Source organism: Balaenoptera borealis, assembly GCF_965194805.1.
Source record: "Balaenoptera borealis genome assembly, chromosome: 3".
NCBI classification, from domain to species: domain Eukaryota; kingdom Metazoa; phylum Chordata; class Mammalia; order Artiodactyla; family Balaenopteridae; genus Balaenoptera; species Balaenoptera borealis.
In genome coordinates this window covers 15,468,114-15,487,603 of record NC_138866.1, presented here as the reverse complement: position 1 = coordinate 15,487,603, position 19,490 = coordinate 15,468,114, and the positions used below count along the sequence as shown (strand labels likewise).

The 19,490-nt window shown below is 44.2% G+C and overlaps 1 protein-coding gene across 7 annotated transcripts in view; it reads right to left on the bottom strand.

The window, feature by feature from the left end:
* Positions 1-19,490, bottom strand: part of KCNK10 (potassium two pore domain channel subfamily K member 10) — a 159,272-nt gene that overhangs the window by 28,255 nt on the left and 111,527 nt on the right. The gene's annotated exons all lie outside the window — the stretch shown is intronic.

Sequence of the window (19,490 nt, the reverse complement as noted above, 5' to 3'; positions counted from 1 at the left end):
CCAGGCTACCCTCCGTGAAGAACAGGCCTTCCTGATTTCCCTCTCGGAAGGAAGACTGAGAATAAAAACTTGTCACTGGGCTTCCCTGGTGGCGCAGCGGTTGAGAATCCGCCTGCCAATGCAGGGGACATGGGTTCGAGCCCTGGTCTGGGAAGATCCCACATGCCGCGGAGCAACTAGGCCCGTGAGCCACAATTACTGAGCCTGCGCATCTGGAGCCTGTGCTCCGCAACAAGAGAGGCCACGATAGTGAGAGGCCCGCGCACCGCGATGAAGAGTGGCCCCCGCTTGCCACAACTAGAGAAAGCCCTCGCACAGAAACGAAGACCCAACACAGCCATAAATAAATAAATAAATAAATATTTAAAAAAAAAAAAAAAAAAACTTGTCACTGAGCGATCTTGTCACTGTTCAGGAATTCCTAAACTTTCATCCCAGCAGGGTCACGTCAGCCAGGTTTCCCAGGACAGAAATGGTCAAGAGAGATTCTTCTATGATCAGCCACTCGGCTCGACCAGGAAATGCTAGGCAATGACTAGGTCTCCGAGATAGGAAGGTTGATGATGATTCTGTTTCCCTTCCTCTCATTCTCCTCTTCCTCCTTGACTTATGGAGACAAACATCAGCAGCACCTCTTCACTGGAAAACGCCAAGGGACAAAAGAGCTGGAAAAGGAGTGGAGAGGCTGCTCTTCTCTGTAATCATGCCTCAAAACCATCCGTCCCAACTGCCTGGGGTCCTGAGTCCCAGGCATGTTCAAGACGGCAGAATGGAATGGGCAGGTAAATGATAGGAATAGTGGAGAATATTTATTTGCACAAATCTCAATCAGCACTATTTACACTCCAGTTCCTGGATCAGTATATTCCCCTAAATATTCGTAGGAAAAGCTAAAGACATACAATCCTTTATAAAAAGGAGTCAAGTTCTCCAACTCCTAAGAGAGTACTCAGTATATAAAGTGGGAACAGGAAAAAAGAAATTGATCCATGCTTTTATATAGTTCCCTCCCCATCTCCTCAGAAAAGCCATCAGAAAAAAAAAAAAAAAGATAATTTATTGATATTTTTGAAACTGCATATGAAAATACCATTTTTTCACAAATGCAAGTACTGTGACAAGATAAATTACCTGAGAACCACAAGGAATGTTTTACCCATTTCATGAATTTCCAAATAGGATATTATAGAACTTAGAGAGGGCAGTTAAGGCCCCTCTGAGAATCCAGGAAATTAGTTATTATTAGCCTAGCTTTGTTTGTAAACATGTACAAAAATCCAAAGCCCAAAAAGAGATTTTTACCATAGATCATTAAGTTAATCTAATTGCCGGCAATGGGAACATCATTTTCTCCCTCAGTAAATCGTCCTCCTCAAATGCATGATGAAATTAAAGTGAATTAAATGTTTGTGAGACACTAGTTAAGTCAGAAATTAGGATGCGAATGCAACTGCAATCCAAATGAGGTTGAGATTGGCAAAAGAGAGCAGCATGTACTGAGGAAGCTGGAGACATTCCCAGGCTCCAGGAGGTGGGCAGAAGGGAAGATGGCACCGGACAGCATTTGTTTGGTAGAGGAGAGGAAGGTGTGTAACAAAGGCTAGACGGTGGAGTCTTAATTGCATTATCTGTTGGAGAGTTTATCTGCAAGGTAAACATTTCACCACTTCTCACTGCCCAAGCCAACCAACATGTCCCTGGGCTGCTTCTTCCAGACATCCTAGGGTGATTCTCAGAGAATCCTTGGAGAATTTAGTCATCAGAGTATTTTAGGAACTTACGAAATCAAGTGCCTTGCATGCGCGTGCGTGTGTGTAGGTGTATGAAATCGCGTATACCCATACTTCACTATAAAAGGAAGAAATATGGGTGTAAGATTTTGGCAATATCTGTTATTCTGGATACTCATGTTTTTGCTGCCCTCTAGACACTTAAAAAAAAAAAAAAAAAAAAGAACAGTTGCCTTAAATGAACATTTGAAACTGTAGCTTTCAAGCTGGAACCACAAACACATCATCCAGTGATCTCTGGGCTTCTTATCCTCATTAGCTCTGCACCCATTCACTACTACGGTAAAATGGTGTTTAAAATCTTGGAGTCTAGGGGCAACCTGCTTGAGACACATCCCATTCCCGCTGCTAAATGACTGAGTGACCTTGGGCAAGAGTCTCAATTTTTCTGTGCATCAGTTTCTTCCTCTAAAAATGGAGGTAAGAGAATCCACCTCATAGGATTGTTTGGAAGATTAAATAAGTGTGTAAAAGCTCAGCACACTGCCTGCTAAATGCTTGATGATTGCTGGCAATCATCTTTGATGTAAAAGTTCAAGGCTTTCCTTAAATGTGGACATTCCTGGATTTAATGTTGCCCTTTGCTACTGAGGAATGTTCCCTCACATCTGGTTTAAGATAATCTTTGTTTAGCTTCAGGTGGTCACTGCTGGTTTTCCCTTCCTGGATACATTATCTCCTATAATTACCTCCTTTTCAATAAGAAAAAAGGCCTCATTCTCCCTTGGTTCTTTTGTGCTGACTCTGGACTGAGCTCTCAGACAGTCTCAGCTCACAATCTTGGAAGCTTTTTTATTTGCCTTTTAATTAATTTCCCCGAAGTTTTTCATCATCCTTGTGAAACTGACAAGAATTGCCTTTAATGGTTGTGGTGTCAGGAACCAGCTGCAGAGGGTCCCTGAAAGGCACAGCCCTTGGGTTCCTTGAACCACCCCCCCTAACTCCCCCACCACTTAGGGAGTCAAGCTGTGTTTCCATGGTGGGGTTGCTAGGCAAAATCCCATTGCTTATTTACCAGTAGGCAGAGCAGCTAGCAAAAAGCTTTGTGAGAGCCCAGATCTGACTGAGCTAATGTGGTTTTAGGCTAACAAAATTGTTATCTGGGAAGAGATGGTTTGATACAATATTTGGGCAGAAGTGATAGAATAGTTGTATATATCTATCCAAATCTTGTTTTCACACTTTTTTTTTTTTTTTTTTTTAATTTATTTATGGCTGTGTTGGGTCTTCGTTTCTGTGCGAGGGCTTTCTCCAGTTGCGGCGAGCGGGGGCCACTCTCCATCGCGGTGCGCGGGCCTCTCACTATCGCGGCCTCTCTTGTTGCGGAGCACAAGCTCCAGACGCGCAGGCTCAGTAATTGTGGCTCACGGGCCCAGTCGCTCCGCGGCACGCGGGATCCTCCCAGACCAGGGCTCGAACCCATGTCCCCTGCACTGGCAGGCAGACTCCCAACCACTGTGCCACCAGGGAAGCCCCACACTTTTTTGATTAGAATAGATGATGTGGTTTTTCCTTCTCCTTATGCAAATGGTATCATGCAATACTATTTCCCGCGTCAGATTGGCACTAACTGTAGGAATTTTTGAGGAACTCAAACCACACCTCCTGTACAGTTCTTTTAGTTGTCAAAATTGTGTGCAATTGTTCCAAAGAGCAAAATACATTTCATAAATGGGAGGCAGGGGAGCCAGCTCTAAGAGCTCTCCTTTGAGAGAGGATGCATGTGCTGACAATTCTGGTAGTGTTTACTTGTTTCAGACCTCAGAGGGCTAAGCCACACATCCAATTCTCATCAAGCATAGTGGTCTTCCCCTGTTTGTTTACTTCCACAATCTTATTTTAGAGAACAAGTATATTTCTGTTCATTTGTGGGCTATTTCTTTTTAGATTTTTTACCCCTAATATCTATTCTTCTTTTCACTTTTATGAGATTTCTTAGAATTCTGAGATTAGCAATCCAGATTGTTGTGTATGGCTGAGAAACTGTTTATTTGCTGTGATTTTTAGCCAGGACATTGGGGATTTTATTCAATAATAAAGACACTGCAATAAAAACCCTAGGACAGGAGCTAGACATGCAGCGCTCTAGTTTATGGTTCAGTTTTGTTTTGTTGAAATGCAAACACATCACCATGGTAATACAATTGAACTGAGAATGATTTCTCAAAATGGAAAGATAATAGGAGCTGCCTCACAAAAGAGGTGACTTTATTTTCTGATACTATTATGTTTTTCACAAAGATTTCTTTTTTAAAAGTCCAATTCTAACTAGTGGTTTCAACATCACAACGAATAGCCGTGTAGTACCAGCAATTCTATGAACTAGGAGGAGAGCTGTTAAACACCATTTGCCTATAATCTCCATGGCAGAGATACTGTAAACACACATTAGTAAGAATCGTGCAGTAAAATCTCCGTGGAGCCTACTGAAAATGTCCTACTCAAAAGCAGGATAGTATCTATACCAAAAAAAAAAAAAAAAAGATACAAATTACACAAATGGATAGTATCTATACCAAAAAAAAAAAAAAGTTATATCTAACATTTGACTCTGAGCCACGTTGCAGCACCCAACAGATTTTTGGCCAGTTCAGTGCTTTGCTGGTATGGCCATGCAAAGTTTTTGAAAAAGCTTTTGGTGTATACAATTAAATTGTTTTTATCACTGAAGTGCCAACATAGGTGCACCTGGGATGAAGAAAAATTAAAATCCAGAAATAATCATAATTCTCAGCTGCTCCACTCCAGGAACAGTTTAATTAAAATCTTTGAAAGTTTTCTGTTCAAAAATTCCGTGGCTTTTAACATTTGAAGATAATTCTCTATTGGAACACAAGATTTTTTTGCACTTAAAATTCAACCAGGTAATTCATTCGGCACATAATTATTAAGAACCTTTTACGTGTCAGGGGTTATTCTAGTTGCAAGGGACATAGGAGTTAAAAAGAGAGAGAGAAAGTTCCTTCCTCATGCACACAAAGTCTAGTTGGCTGGGGCAGGGTGGGAACATCTGAGTCTTTGGCCAAAAACAGTCTTTGTGGCGCTGTCCATGGTGCCCAGCCCTGGTCTGACCATTGAAGGCAAAGTTATTACCTAATGACATTCCAGTAATTAAAAATATCGCCTCGTAGAGAAGAAAGGAATATTCTTGTAGCTATTGTAAGTGGAATACAAAAGTGTGCCACCTGTAATAGAAGATGTTTGGATCTTTGTTAGCTATGCCCCAGAAATCAGAACAACACATGAGTGATGACACCAATGGAGGAAACACCCAGCTGTAACCGTGGCTGAAGAATGTCCTTCTCTTTAACTGAGGTATGAAAGGCAGGCCCATGGTAAGGAGAGGAGGATGGGGACACCTCCTAATGAGCCACGTCAACAGAGTAACTCCTGGCAATCCTGATAGATGCCACACCCAGCTGCTCACCTATCCAAATTCTAAATTTATTTTACCCAGATTTCAGCAGCAACATGAACAATGTTCCCACCCAAAAATGCCCTCTCCACCATCATACACACAAGCATATAATAATAATACTACAGTAACTAGGCTACAGACAGCTGAAAGGTAGACTCACTCTTCTCCCTCCCTTTGCTAATGAGGGTTCAAGGTCATAGTTCATTGGCCAAACAGTCCACAGTAGTCAAGACACAAGAGCCCCCGAATAGAAAAAGTGTTGCTTCCCATCCCTGCTGCTTTTTCCCTTGTTCATGGGGCTCCACACGCTGTAACACACAGGCCTCTCTCCAGCCTCTGACTCTGATGCAAGAACTGAGAACTCAGCCTCTTCCTCTCTTCTTCCTTTCGGGAACAAGCTGCCCTCAAGAAGTACCCCCTTGTGATCTCCTGTCTAGTTCTCAGGTTGTATTAGGAAACCCATTTTTCCACAAATATAAGCCAAATTCTCCAGTGTTGAGGGGACATAGTAACATTAGGTTGGAATCTGTCATCTCCTTTGTCTTATTTCTCAATTGGTACATACCTTGGGTGGGAAAGAGGGGATGCTGTTTATTTGGTTCTTTCAAAGACCCCAATCATCTCAACTCTGTTACCATGCTTTTTTTTTTTTTAATTTGGCGATAGCTCAGTAATTATTCCACTATGAAGGGTGGAAGGAAGTCAGACCACGTACTGTGGTGCAAGTTCTTTTCAAAGGAAGGCAAATTCTCTTCTTTAGATTGTGGCCCCTCACCAGGAAGGAACACATGTAACAAAAGGGGAAAAGAAAGAGTGAGATTACAGTGGGCCTCCTGCTAAGAATGCTCTCCTAAAAGAAGATAAGGAATTGGGAAAGACAAGTCCTGGCTGGAGCTGTCTAGGAGAGACAAGAACCTTGCCCAGGGTCTGGCGAGGGGGGCTTTGGTGGAGGTGGAGTTGGGGAGCAATGATCATAATGCAGCCGCCTAACACACAAGGTAAGTAAAATGCTCACTTGCCCCACTGTGGCTTATCAAGGAGCTCTTTACTCTTTCTCGTCCTTCCTGGCATCTCTTAGCCATGTCACTGTTGACTGGAACCAGCATCTAAGAGCACCCAGAAAGTATGGGAGAGAAGAAAGCCTTCAAATGCCCTCACCTTGGGTATGAGTAGCCCAGAGAGAAGGCATCTGTGAGCTTCTGGTGGGCTTCCTGGAATGACTGTCTATATGTCCAGGAATCAAGATAAGTGACAAACAAGCATGTATTTTCTGTGGCCTTATTTATCTTGCCTGTTGGAAGATTTGAAGAAAGCCCCCAAGATCAGCCAGATTTAGGTCAGCAGCTAAAAAAGCACCTGGATATTATTGAGTCAATCTCTGTAAAAATTCCTGAATTTTATCGGGGAAGTGGTGAGCAACCCCTTTCCCAATGGTTACACCCTTTCTTTCCTTCTTTCTTTCTTTTTAGACAGATATTTTTAATGAAAGCCCATAGGGATGCTCATCCACATAAAACTATAAAGAATAATGAAATAAGCATTAAGAACTCATATAGGGAAAAGATGTGTGAACTACAAGAGAAAAAAAGGCAATGAGAAGCAAGAAAAATTAAGAAAGCCTTTGAGAAGGATGAGCATAATTGAGAAAAACACTTTGGGGTATAGAAAGCAGAGATGGAACAATGGTTTAAGAATTTTGGGGGGACTTCCCTGGTGGCGCAGTGGTTAAGACTCCATCTGCCAATGCAGGGGACATGGGTTCAAGCCCTGGTCCGGGAGGATCCCACATGCCGCGGAGTAACTAAGCCAGTGAGCCACAGCTACTGAGCCTGCGCTCTAGAGCCCACGAGCCACAACTACTGAGCCTGCGTGCCACAACTACTGAAGCCCACGCGCCTAGAGCCCATGCCCCGCAGCAAGAGAAGCCACCGCAATGAGACGCCCGCGCACCACAACGAAGAGTAGACCCCGCTCACCGCAACTAGGGAAAGCCCGCGCACAGCAATGAAGACCCAACGCTGCCAAAAATAAATAAATAAATAATTTTTTTTTTTTTTAATGGTTTTGGAGGTATTAGAAGGCTTTCAGCTGGGCTTGTACCTCTCTGTTTGAGAAACAAAGAAAACAGAAGAGAAAGAGATATACTTGAACTTTTGAGTTAGACTGGAAACAGAGAAGTTTAAATAAGAATGGAACACAGCTTCATAGAAAGTCACCCAGAAATAAATCTTATACTGGGAAGCCCTGCATTGAGGCAACTTGACAGAAGCATCCAGAACAGAGAAATTTTCTTTAGCAGAATATTTCCCAAGCTGTGAGTGAAGTTGAATCCTATAACTTTTCTATTCTTTCATTCAATAAGTATTTATCAGGCACTACTCTCCATCAGTTACAGGGCTAAATCCACGGGTGAGAAGAAACAGAATGGCCCCCAGCCTCACAGAGCTAGTCGGGGCAAGGCAAACATTAAATAATCACACAAGCAAGTATATCATCACAGCTTGAGAGAAGTGCTATGAAGGGGGAAGAATTCACTGAATGAGAGAGTGTAACAGGAAGAACTCATGGCACTGTTAGCCTGTCCTGTTCGCCCATATATTGTCCATATATATGTAATACCTCAAGATTCACCCATGGTAGTAAAGGGGGTTACTGCAAATGATTCAAGGCAGGACACTGGTGCTGGAGAGAAACAACCCTGCAAGGAGGCCAAGGAGGTGCTAAGGAACTCAGACTTGATGTACTTTTTTGGTTGGTTCCTGCTCCTGACAGAATTTTCATTGATAGCCTCATGGCAGAGTCATCCAAAGTGGGTATCTCCACATCCTGATAGACTTGTCCTCTTTGTATCTTACTCAAATTTTATACAAATCCCTCAAGGACATTCCAAGTTCCAAGTGTGTATGCATTGTGGGCAAATAAATCCATAATTCATCTGTGTTTATTCATCTATCATTCTTCCACGATTATTAAAGAGTAGCATTGTTCTTTAATTTGATTAGAATGGATTTCATTAGAATGTGGATTTGATTACTGAGCCTGCGCGTCTGGAGCCTGTGCTCTGCAACAAGAGAGTCCGCGATAGTGAGAGGCCAGCGCACCGCGATGAAGAGTGGCCCCCGCTCGCCGCAACTAGAGAAAGCCCTCGCACAGAAACAAAGACCCAACACAGCCATAAATAAATAAATAAATAAATTTTAAAAAGAATGTGGATTTGATTAGACATGACCAGACAGAAGCCTATTGGTATTACTAAATGAACACACACAATAAATGTCCTGGTTGTTAGTTAATTGGCATATTTTTTTCCTTTTAAGAGAATTAAGTTATATAGAAACCCTTTAATGGAGCTTAATGTAATGACTAAAGTATACCTTCATCTTTCATGAAATGACTGGGCTGTTTAGCTATGCAAATGATAGCAGGTGTGGACATCACATGCTCTATAAGATAAAATAGTAAACAGTGGTCCACTCTTAGGTAGGAGTTGTGTCTCTGCAGGTAATAATTTCTTTAGAAAAGTATTCTCTTTAAACTAGAAGTATTCTCATCTAGTTTTAGATGACTTCAATCCTGCAAAGTGTTTAGCAGAGACACATGCTTTATTTGAACAGTTCTCCACAGAAGACCAAAAGCGGAGACCCCCAAAGACAATTTTTTAAAAAGACATCCAGGCCTCCTGATGTTCTCCTCATGTTGAAAAAAGACTAGAAAATGGACTTGGACCCACCCTGGTGACACACAGCCTGCAGTGTGCTGTTCACGACCATCGTGATGCTGGTGAAGGCCAACTAACCACCCGATTATCATGTTGTGATGGAATCAGATCACAGGGCATGACCGCTTTAGAGGACACCGGTCATTCCTTTTTGTCCGCCCATCATCTGAACCTCCTTCTTTTGTTTGGTGAAAGGCAGAGACCTCCCTCCTCCCAGCACAGAAGCTGAAGAATGTCAGCTACACACTTTCCCAGCCTCCCTACTACAAGGACACAAGCATGCAACCCAGGCTCCCCAAACCAGAGAGACGTAAGTCAGACTTTGAACCAGGCACAACTGAGCGGATGTGGCAGAGTGGATCATGAAGTGTTCATCTGAAGCTTTTCTGCGTTTTCCTCCCTCTCTTTTCTCTCTCTGGCATCCCAAAGGCCATTCCTAAATGAGGGGTGATGATTCTCAGAGGCATCTTACAGAACCACTTCTTCATCTCCCAGAGACTAGATAAGACTTGGCTAGGGATGGAGACAGAGAGGGGGCAGAATGGCCACTCAGCCTGGAAAGGGAGGAAGGAGGGAGGGACTGAGTCTTCCTAGGGTCTTCCAAGCACAACCTCCAGTGTGCAGGACCAGAGGCAGAGAGGAAGGGATTCGTTGTAGAGCTCTCCCCTAGGGTGGGCACCACCTGCTTCACCACCTGTGCACAGCCCACCACCTGCTTCACCACCTGTGCACAGCCCACCACCTGCTTCACCACCTGTGCACAGCCCACCACCTGCTTCACCACCTGTGCACAGCCCACCTCTCATGAGTTCTGGATCCTCCTAAGTCTCTTCAACAAAGACTGAGGGGCTTGGACACTGAGCGGGGTAGAGATGTGGAGGGGAGAAACTTGCCCCTGATCAAGGTGGAGTTGAATAGGACCAGATGGGGGCTTCCATGGTGCTGGGGGGGAGCGGGAGGGGGCAGGCAGCAGTGAGCACACAGTGGTGTTGCAGAAAGAGGCATGGGCCATGCTGACTCCGTTCCGGGACTGTAGCCCCAGTGGTGCTCACGAGGGTGGTTCTAGTAGCGGCATCCAGGGCCCAGAGTCAGTGCGGTCAGCAGGGCTGGCTGCTGTCTGAGCCAGGCAGACATAGCAGTGACTTCTTTCAGGTCTAGTTCTACGGGTCATTGTTCTCGGCTGGGTACCTTCCAAGTATAGGTCTCCATCCACCTCAGGGATGTGAGAGCTATACAACAGCCTTTAAAATTTTTTTCTTTTTTGCTTAACTTAGCCATAGTTGGTTTCTCTTGATTCAGCTAAACTGCCACTCCTGGAGGTGAGAGTAAAACTGGCTTCAGCCACTCGGAGGTGGGTCAGGGACATAGCCCCACAGGGTCCCCTGCCGCCGCCAGAATTCTGGACTCCAAGATCAGCCAGAACTATAACCAGATGTGATTTAACTGCTTTGGGTAATATCTCTCTGACATTCCTAAATCTTCAGAGAAGTCTTCTTAAAAATTGCAGCTAGTTTCGGCTGTGGTACAGAAGAGGCTCTATCCATTCCTGGGCTGAAGGGTTATAGGGAGAGCGGTGCCAGCCTCCTCCTCCAGGCCAGCAGGGCAGGAGCAAGTACCAACCAAGGCAGAGGGGTCTGCCACCTGCAGGAGGGGGCCAGGAGCATTGCCAAGAGGGGTCCGTGGTTAGAGGCAAGATTGGTAATCTGGAGGAGTTGATGGGGGAGGACACAGGTTGTGGTCAGGACAGATATGGGCACACATGAGTGATACGCCCTGCAAGTACTAGAAGAAAAGACAGCTGGGAGGGGCCTGCTGGGGTGCCAGTGAAGCAGCAGGTATTAAGGCTACATAAAGATGCAAAGAGAAAAGACTCAGAAGTACAGTTATCAACGTCTTAATGGTGGATCTCTTTGGGCAACGGATTTTCATGTGATTTTTTTTTTCTCCTTTGTACCCTTCTGTGTTTCCAAAGTCTCTACAACGACCATCTATTCCTTTTGTAACCTTTACAATGAAAGAAAAGGAGGAGAGGTGGAGAGAACGAGAGGGAGAGGGAGAGGAGGAGAAAAGGGAAAGACAGAAAGTGTCGACCGTGCTCACAAACACTGCAATAGTTCCCCAGAGAAATAGCACGAAGCCCTGGAAAACTGTGCAGTTTGTCTTTCTTTCTTTCGGGAAGGGGTTGACAACCATGCCTTTGAGGGAAAACTGGAGAGAGAAGGAAAAGTAGCTACTCCCTGTGGTAAAGTAAGAGAGATGGGCCTTGTCTGAGGCTTCAGAATCCCAGGGACGGTTGCCAGAGGTGGCAGTGGAAGCTGTGAGGATGTGGCCTTGTTCCAGTTCAGTAATTGCATCCTGCCTGCTGCCCATGCCACCTCCCCTCCCTCCAGAATGCGGCAACCCCCTTCCTGAGCAAAGCTGTTGAGGAGCCCCACTGTTGGCAAGGATGTGCCATCCCATCTCATCTATAACTCCAGTTATTTTTGCAGCTTAGTCTCTAAAGGGACTGGATCCTTTACTGGTGCCCAAACAGTGCACCAATCCATGCTTCTGTGTCTTTTTCAAGGTGGTTCCATCTGCTAGGATGTTCTTCCCTTTTTTACGCTTGGAAAAGTCCTGTTCGTTCCTCAAAACACAATTCCGACATTACCTCCTGCAGGAAGCCTCTGCCTTGTCAGTTACCGTGTCCTCTTCCCTGCCGTCTTTATTCCTTGCAATTCACCCCGAACTGCCGTCTTCCTGCATGTGTGTCTCCCTACCTTTGCATCCCATGTGCCCTGCACCGTGTGTTTTTCTACACTTGCTCCCTCTTTCTTGGCACCTGGGGAAAATATGAGAGCAACTGTTTAAGGTAAACTGTTCTATGAAGGAACTAAAACTATTCATCCAGCAAGAGATAAAGTGTCAGGAGTTTCTAATGTAAGTGGCTCATAAGAGTATATATGACAGGCACAGGCAATGGACATACACACGCACGCACACAGGACGCTTTTGTTGAATTGAATTGAATATTAACAGCACAAGAACTGCCTCAAGGCGAGAGTCTTGACCTTTGAACATGGCCATTTACACGAGAATAGAAATTATACATGTATAGTCCTGAAGGTTACATAGGAGCTTCCTGGAAGTTTTTTTATAACCCCGTTCGGTTTATAACACCTGAGGAGGTGACTGGTAAATCTGTGAGGGTGTTTGTGGTCTCCTGGCACATAGTAGGTGAGGACAAGATTGGTTAGACGTCCTATAATACAAGAGTTAGTGGCACAAAGCAGAGGATTAGCCCAAATTTACTGTGAGTTTTGAACAACCCACTGAGAAAAATTTATGTGTATGTATAATTACCTGAGCTGAGAATGTAACTCCCTTTTAGGTATACACACACACACACACACACACACACAATTTTTTGCACAGTTTCAATATAGGCTGAATTTTATAAGACTGTGACTCCAACATAAATTGCAAGAAGGCTGAATTTTGACGAGTTGGAACCTTGCCAAGAGCTGTTCTCCATCTTGGAAAACCCCATCACTGGCAGGAAAGTCCCTTGTGGCAGCTTAGTCACTGATACAACACACCTGGACCAGCCTCTGCATCCTACATGTAGATGCGAGGGTCTCACTACTTCAGTACTTCTGGGGATTCATGACCAAGCACCTATTACAAAAACATGATTATTTTATTATAAATTACCTTCCTTTTTTTTTTTAATTTATTTTTATATTTATTTTTGGCTGTGTTGGGTCTTCGTTTCTGCGCGAGGACTTTCTCTAGTTGCGGCGAGCGGGGGCCACTCTTCATCGCGGTGCGCGGGCCTCTCACCATCGCAGCCTCTCTTTTTGCGGAGCACAGGCTCCAGACGCGCAGGCTCAGTAGTTGTGGCTCACAGGCCCAGTTGCTCCGCGGCATGTGGGATCTTCCCAGACCAGGGCTCGAACCCGTGTCCCCTGCATTGGCAGGCAGATTCTCAACCACTGCGCCACCAGGGAAGCCCAATTACCTTCCTTTTATTCCTCCTTCATCTTGTAGCTAGAAAATTGTGTGTAGGTAAGTTGTACTGCCTATGAAATTCGTTTCCACGTAGTAAAGGGGCAGTAATAGTTGCTCTAAAAGGGGGTGTTGGGTATTACAGGGATGAGAACCACTGAGGAAGTTAACTGTACATTGTATTTGAGGTTGACTTGAGAAGTCTGTAAGATCACACTTACAGGTGTCTCTCGATGAGATAAAAGTCCATGTGCAAAAAGCATTATCAGGGCACAGCTCCCCTACTGGACTGCCCTTTCATCAAAATAATTGCATCTCAAAGGTTAAAGCCGTTTGGTTTTTTTTCCCATTGACATTTATTTGCATGCGATACTACTTTTGATTTCAAGGGCATTTTCTATATCAAAATGTATGAGTCTAGTCATTCTCACTCACTCCTTCCCCAGGTGTGGGTGCTGGGCCCTGCGCTGGAAACTGTGCTGAACGGGCAGACAAACCTGTCCTCACGGGGCTGATGGGGTGACAAGAATCAAACGTGAAACTCAGATTCAAGGAGATGAACGTTACCTAGGCATGTAAGGTGCTATGGGAATACAAGGTGCTGACCTTATTTAGGACTCAGAAAACCCTCCCTGAAGAGCTGACATCTATGCTGAGAGCAGGAGGAAGACGGGACAGTGTTTGAAGCACCATAAATATCACATGCAAAAATCTGGAGATGAAAGAGGGTGGCACTTCGGTGCAAACACGCAGACCCTTGGAATTTCCCCGGTGAAAGCAGAGATTTCTCCCCAAACACGATCATCAAGGATCTTACTCTAAGAAAGAATGTTAACTGTGAAAAGCTTTAAAAAATTTTTTAATAATTTTTTTGAAGCATAGTTTACCTACAACACTTATATCAGTTTCAGGTGCACAATATAGTGATTCGACATTTCTATATGTTACAAAATGATCACCACGATAAGTCTAGTTACCACCTGTCACCGTACAAATATATTCCAATATTATTGACTATGTTCCCCATGCTGTACATTTCATCTCCATGACTCATTTATTTTGTAACCAAAATTTTGTACCTCTGAACCTCCCACACCTATTTCACTCATTTTTTAAAAATTCGACCAATATGAATTTTTCTCAAAGTCTGGTTGGTGAATTCGTTTCTTTTGTTGTTTCCCTAATAATGGGAGAGAATCTGAATTCAAGACATTCCTAAAAATATTATTAAAACTAAAGGCATGTGATCATTTATTAAAAAACTAGAAAAGAGGCAGAAAGCAACATGCCCATTTTTCAGGCAGGGCCAGTCTCATCCACCCTCCAACTACCCCTAGTAGAGGCTCCCAAAAGCAGGTGTCACATGTTTATCCGGCCATCTGGGCAGGTCTTCTTCCTCCTCTTCCCTGGAGAAAAGGTTGACAAGCCTCCAAAGGGGAGGTAGAAGAGAAAGACACCTACCAGAAATACAGAATCAAAGGGCTAAGGACAACTGAGACTTTTTTCAAGAGCAGCAGAGACAAGAAGCAAATAGCGATATAAGGAAAAGGATGAAAGCCAAAAAGAAAGTGGTAATAACACTGCCAGAGCACCATATGGCACTTAGATGGCATGCATTTCATTTTAAATGTTGATATTTGCTTTCTTGTTAGTTTTGGTGCCAACTCTGTTACCGTCCTTGATAAAATTCATTTTGAAAAAAATCACACGGAAGCTTCTGTGCCCTATCCTTAAAATCATACATAAATTCCTTTGCTTTTTTTTTTAACTGCATGCTCTAGATTCCTGTTTCTAATTGTTCAAACTAAAGTGCAAAGCATTGATCAAATCAGAAGGGAATGTCCTGGTGACCGATGCGAGATGCCCATCACATTCATTTGTGCCTATTCAGCAGTGAGACGGAAGCTGGGGGAGGGGGGGAATGTGGATGGAGAGACAGCCAAATATTAATAATAATAATCTGACATGAGCCCTTCAACCATTCCCCAGGCTCAGGTAGAAATATTGTTGATGTTTTCTACAGTAAAATTCATTTCTGCCAAGGAATGGAAAAAAACCAACCCAAGGGACATTGTTCAGTCTAAGTGGAGCCATGGTGGCAAGAACGCAGTATCTAAACACCAGCACAGCAAAACCCGTCTTCCGGGGGGGGGGGGGGGTCCCTCGTTGATATCTGAGGAGCCATTTATCTTTGGGGAGGAAAGCCTTGGAACTCTTTGATGCTTTATAAAAAATATGTACAGGTCTGTGTGTTCAAGACCTAGTAAGAGCACATGCAAGTTGAGAGGCAACCAGCACGTAGCTAAAATAAATTCTTTTTCATTCTTCGATTTTCCTTTCACCAGCATCTATCTATGTGGTGGAATATCACGGACATGTCTGCGTAAGCAGTTGCAGCCAGTGAAATTCAGTCAAAGATGAAATGCACAACCCCCCCGCTTGCTCAGATGGAACAGCAGACCTTCTGGATTCTTCCTTTGCTGAATCATGGCCGGTGCATCTTTTCCTCCCGAGGCAATGACTGACGATTGGAGCTCTATCCCAGGCCCACGCCCTCCTGCCCATGGGATTCCCTCTGTCTGTTACTGCCCTTTTGCCTCCATTTCTCCAGCCCCACCCACCTCCACATCCATTCCAGGAAGGGTAGCACTGAAACCGGCATCAGTAAGCATCTCTTCTTCAGTCGGGTTTGTTGGAGGGGGATGCATAGCCTATATACTCCCTGAGTGTGTGTGAAAAGGAATCTGGTTCATTTCTCTTTCCTCTCCAACAAATTCACCATCAATACTTATTTACTGAATGCCTCTAAAGCACTTAGCACTGAGCAGGTACCAGAGGGGTACAGAAAAAGAAAGGCAGGGTATCCCTTAGCTTCAAAGCCCTTATGCTTTCCTTAAAGAGAACAATCCATTAGCTACACAAAACAGGTCCATCATTGAAAAAGTGTGTGACGTCACGTACACAAGCTAGAATTCACTAGGCCCTCCCCTGGGCTCCCTAAGCGAACAGTGTGCTTATCATAACAATGAACAACATTTCTTGAGTGCTAACTGGATGCCAAGTACTGCTCTCAGGCATCAACTAAGTGCCCAGAGAGGTAGCTACTATTTTTATCCCCATTTTTCAAGGAAGGAAACTGAGGCACAGCCCGGGGCCACGTGGCTGGTGATCAGGGCTTACGCACTGAGGCCATGTGACTTCTGAGACCGCCTGCCCCAGCCCTGGTCTCACTATGGACACTGGTCTTCATACCTGTCTGTTTCCTCCTTGGAAGAAGGGACTGTCTTTGTGTATGGCCACGCCCCCCACCCTGTTGAGAACACAAAAGGCGTTATTTGATAGCTGCTTATGAAGTCGACCTGGGGAGAGGTATAAAGGAGCAACCAGAATGGGGAGCCGGGGAGTGAACCATTATGAGGTGAAGAAAGGATTTCAAAGCAGCCGCGAGGCCAGGTGGAAACCAGGCGCCAACAGCATGTGAGGCCCAGGTTGGCCTGGTGGTGAACCACCCTCCCTCCTAGCAGCTCTGGTGCATGGCCAGAGCCGAGGAAGCAGAGTGGGAATAAGCGCAGGGACACAGCTGGAGGTGAGAGCGGGAGGAGGGGAGAGGGTTTAAGAGGGAGGCAGGGCCCAAAGCACAGCCTCTCCACTTTGCCCCCCATGTAACAGAATGACAGTCTTGGAGCAGCCCAGATTTCAGAGGACAGTCAGATAGCAAGTTACCAAATGTTGTCTCTGTGGCCTATAAAAGTTGAAGAAAAAAGAGAAAAGAACAAGTGCTGGTGAGGATGTGGAGAAATTGGAACCCTTGGGCATTGCTGGTGGGAAGGAAAAATAGTGCAGTTTCTCAAAAAATAAAACACAGAATTCCCATATGATCCAACAATCCCATTTCTGGGTATATACCCAAAGGAATTAATACAGGGACTTGAACAGATACTTGTACATCCGTGTTCATGCAGCATTATGCACAATTGCCAAAAGGTAAAGCAACCCAAGTGTGCATCGAGAGACAGACGAATAGATAAACAAAATGTGGTCTATATATACAGTGGAACACATCAGCCTTAAAAAGGAAGGAAAGGCTGAAACATGCCACGACACGCATGAATCCTTGAAGCCATTACGGTAAGTGACAGAAACCAGTCAGGAAAGGAGAAGTACTGTATGAGTCCATTTACCTGAGCATCTTGAGCAGCCAAATTCATAGAGACAGAAAGTAGGATAGAGGTTGCCGTGGGCTGGGAGGTTGGAGGGAATGAGGAGTTCCCGTGTAATGGGCAAGGAGTTTCGGTTTGGGAAGGTGAAAGAGTTGTAGAGGTGGATGGTGGGGATGGTTGCACAACAGTGTGAATGTGCTTAATGCCACTGAGCTGTACATTTAAAAATGGTTAAAATGGTAAATGTTATGTTATGTATATTTTACCACAATAGAACAAAATAGACATAAAGAAGAAGCTGAAGCAGGTTCTAAAGTGTCCAGCAAATTCCTGGGGACACCTTAAATGAAGAGACGCTCACTGAAACAGTGACTATGGCCAGGACCAAAATGTTAATTCCCTGGAAACAGGGCGATTTGAAAAGTCAGGGTTGCTCTGTACTTTCGTACCCAACTTTTCTGAGTATGGGAATCCCTTTTGAACATTAAAAAAAAATCCTCAATCCCCACACAATAATAGGACGCTTGGTACCCATTGATTGTGCAAACCCATAAAGAAAAAAAAAGCTACTATTGATCCAGGAATCATATTATTAAATGAACTTAAGTGACTTATGGATGACTACCCCTCTATGTACATTTGGGAAAGGGTAGTAAGTATATAAAGGAGACGTTATTTATTCTATCTACCAGTAATGCTTGATGCACAAAATGATGCTCTGATCCTTTAAAATCGCAGCTCAGGCCCCTGGGGACCCACCCCCCACAGGGTGAGAACCACAGCTCTATCCTAACAGGAGACTAAAACTCAGCAGTAAACGTCCAAGATATAGTGCAAAACCATTAAGTCAAAAATGCTATGAGGCACGAATGCAGGTCTCCTCAGAAAATAAAAAAACAGAGCATTTTCTCCCCCAAAATACAAAGTGTAATCCCTCTAACAGGAACGCACGTTTCCTAGGCGCGATCAGTTTGGGCAGCCCTTCCTTACTCAAAGCCATCAGTCTGCTCTGCAGTGTGACCACACCATGCCTACCATGCTGTCACCCCCAAGGGAGCGGCCTCTTTGGGGTAAAAGTTCAGAACACCAGCACACCTCTCAGTAATGATGTATTCTAAACACTTTCCCTTTCCTAAAACAAAAAGTTCTAAAGCAACTTGGAATTTATCAATGACCACTGACACACCAGTCATGGACCACATACCCTGCTCCAGGATGGGCAGACTCAACGGCTCAACAATGGCATCTCTCAATTTTTAGGAACCTAATTTGTCGGAAGATACACTAGAGTGTTTTTTACTCACTTGGCTCACAGAAGTAGCATGAGGCTAAGTGTAAAAGAAAAAAAGTTCTTTTAATATTGATAAATGTAATATGAAAAAGGTAGAGAGTTCTATAAAAGGGTAAAGGATTATTATTCTATTGTATGAGTGTCCTCCAAAGGACCCAAACTATCCTGTGAAAATTGGTGATGAAAGGTGAACATGGGAAATCATCCACCTATTAGGCTGGTTTTATGATACTAATAAAAATGTGAGTACTAATAAAATTCTTGGATTAAATTCATAACTCAGAAGTACCTGGAAGTTTTAAAAACAGCTTACCATACATACTAAGGCATCACTGGACTTTCAGTAGTTCCAAAATGCAAAGGTATAAAATGTTTTCATCAATAAATCCCCTGGGATTCTAGGAAGTGACCATCTCTTCCACGGGCAAGACCTGGCAGGTTAGGAATACCCATATAAACATTCCAGAGACCTTCCTCGTTTGGATGGTGGTTTAGGAAGAGCTTCTTCCACCACTTTCCCTGAGGCTGGGACTGAGTGAAATCTCCAGTGGGAATTAAGATCTTGATGTTGATGCCCTCAAACTCCAGGTTCTCAAAACTGTTGAGGCAATCTGATGAATCCAGAAAAAGAAGAATGCTTTTGGAAGACAAGACCAGCCGCCTCGGCTCACCAAGAAGCTTGGCTTAGCGCTGTATGTCCCTCTTATTGTCAACACCGAGTGGGCTGTACACAGTGGAGAAATGAACAGAAGAGTGGAGAACAGAGTCTGCCTGGCAACCTGCCTCACAGAGGTGGGCCCAAACCAGTCAGCCACCGAGACAGTACAAGCCCACTTTCACATTATAAGCCCACCTTCACATTAATCACACAGCAGACACGAGCAAGGGGGTATTTATTTAAGTCCTAGGTTAATCTCCAGGAGAAGAGAACACCAAGAAAGAGATGTTTGCCAACGAGGAACCAGATTAAGGAGCTAGAGCAGGTGCAGAGAGAAAAATCCGAGGCAATGGTCCAATTCAAAGTATCCATAGATGAGATAAAGCTGGAAAACTAAAACCCTTTGAGAGCAGATAAAGACAGGGCCAATATTAGCTTTTTTCTCAACTGGCCATCTTTGTCTGTCCT